This window comes from Cornus florida, unplaced genomic scaffold (assembly GCF_030987335.1).
Source record: "Cornus florida cultivar Cherokee Brave unplaced genomic scaffold, ASM3098733v1 CherokeeBrave_3.0.0_Hap2_Chr02, whole genome shotgun sequence".
Lineage (NCBI taxonomy): Eukaryota > Viridiplantae > Streptophyta > Magnoliopsida > Cornales > Cornaceae > Cornus > Cornus florida.
Window position 1 is genome coordinate 46,591,359 of NW_026775572.1, and position 2,624 is coordinate 46,593,982.

The window sequence follows — 2,624 nt, forward strand, 5'->3', positions numbered from 1 at the left end:
CAATGCTTATTTAAATATTAATTGTCTGATATTCTTCGGTTCTATGCTCGGACTTGATCATCTGTGGCTCTAGAATTGAGGGATATCACAATACTCGAGCATTTGCCTCTAGAGCTCGAGCACAAGATGTTGTGCTTAAGCACAAATCCAAAGAAATCAAAAGAAATGCTAAGTGTTGAAAGAAAAGACGTTTCAAAATTTATTGATCAGAAAAATGGCTAAGTGTGGAATTAATGCTCGAGCACAAGCATCAAAGCTCGAGCATAGAACTTTATGCTTTAGCATTAGTGATCTTAAAGGTTTCTTTAAGCGTGGGAAAGTTGTAAAACTTGTTTTCTTTGCTTCCATATGAACCTAATTGTCCCCAAAAGCTGAAAATCCCATTTAAAAGGGATTAAGACTTGTTATCCATTATAAACGAAGACAAAGAGACACAAAGACTTCTCTTTGGCAATTTTAAGATCTCATGCCGGCTTTTAGGGTTTTGGAAGATCTCTTTGAAGATTAAAGAATAAGATCTTAAGAAGAAGAGTTGTAGTCCATGAAGATGGCTTTTACACCAACAATGATGCTATGTTTCATCTCCATGAGTAGCTAAATCATCTTTTAGGGCATTGTTGCAACCCTAGTCCGAGTAATATGGTTTGAATGTTCTTAACTTTGGGAATTTTCATACTTTATGAATTTTAATTGCATGATTATGAGCAATTGACTTAGGATTTCTAAGCAATTGGATTTTCAATGAATGAAACTGGTTTTTATTTATTTATTATAAAATTAACATCTTGTCTTAAAATCAATTTTGTTTTAATCAAATCCAACTACTTTCATTGTTAGAGATTGACAACTAAGGGCTTCTCTTAACGGTAAAAGTAGTGATCATGCAATAATACTAAGTCGAATTGTGAATGATTGTTTTGATAGTTTACTGTTAAGTGCTGAAATATGCACATTTCAGCCCTAATTTTGAGTATATTAGAACCTTATTTTATCTTTATTTTCTCGTTTTAGTCTTATTTTATGTTTTTCCCCTTTTTAGGTGTATAAGGTTGAAATGAGCTAACTCTGATCTTTTAAAGCATTTGGAGAGCTAACCAAAGTCTTAGCGAGATGCCGGAGCAAAAAGGAAGTTGAAGCTGAAAATTTTCTGTTGGATCGATCGAACCAAGCCATGATTGATCTTACCAGATCGATCCAACCAGAACCCTTGATAGATTGAAGGCCTTATTCTTATCCAAATAAATATATTTGCCCTAATCGAAATAAATATCTCCCATCATTTGTGATCGATCCAACCATCCCATGATCGATCGAAGACTTTATTCTTCTCTCCATAAATAACTCGAGCTTTGTCCTTATCCACATATATATCTTCCACCTACCCGTGTTCGATCAAACTTGCCTTGAAATCTGTGAAAAATATAATTGAAGCCTCAATTTAAGGGGGCTCGTGGTGTAATCATTTGGGATCCTAGTGCACGAGGTCTAACCAATTAATTTGAGGTCACGAGAGCCACATATATAAGGGAATTAGCCCATTTTGGCAAGGAGGTGGGACATTTTGCAAGATTAGAATTAGAATTAGGATATTTTGGGACATTTTATCTCTACATTCATACACTCTTTCTCTAAAGTTTCAACCAAGGAAAAAGAAGATGAGCCAAAGGTTGGAGATATATTATGAAGCTACCTTGATGACATCTACCTTCTCCATGAGTGGCTAGTTCTTCACTTGAGGCTTGGATGAGCTCTAAGCTTATGTAATTAAACCTTCATCTTTCAATTTTGGGGATTATTAATTGTAATTAGTGCTATGGTATTGTGAATTCAAACTTGGTTGCACCAAGATTTATATTGATAATTCTTTTTATTGATTCTCTATGTTGGTTGCATATTGTCTTATGTGTAATTAATTGAGGATTAATCTCTACACTAAATGCTTTTTGTAATTATGCTTAGTAATGGCCATATATGGTTCTTATTGGATACAATTGCTAATTAGTTTGATGGGTTATACTTAGTCTTGATGGGTTATACTACACCTTAGAGTAATTATATTTAGGTAGACAATTTATGCTTGAATTTGATAGTCCATGCTTATTCATTGCAATTTATATTATCCTCTTGATTATTGATGTGTGCTTGTAGTTACAATAAGTTTTCCCCACTAGTGGTGCATTCCATGCCCTAAGCCTCTCTTCCTATCACTCATCTCACATTTAATCTAGTTTCAATTTGATTGCATGATTCATATTGTTCAACATTAGTTTAATCAATCAACCAAGCATCCTTTCAATCTCACGCTCATTAATGTCAAGTTAGATTCCAAGCCGCATATCCCTGTGGACGATCCCTTCTCACTATACTAACGTATAAGTGTTTTGTGGTTTTTATAAATGTAAAAGTTGATGCCCACTTAGCATATTCTCAATTCTAAATATAAAACATACTTTTGTGGTACACTCCTAGGTCGCATCATTTATGCCTAGGGAAGACGAATTATTCTACACATTAGTTTAGAGTAGTTAGGTATATAATTTGTGCCAACTGAAGATAGATTATTGCTTCATATAATTCATAATTTATTCTCTTGAAATTGAATTGGAATTCGTGTATAGTCATTC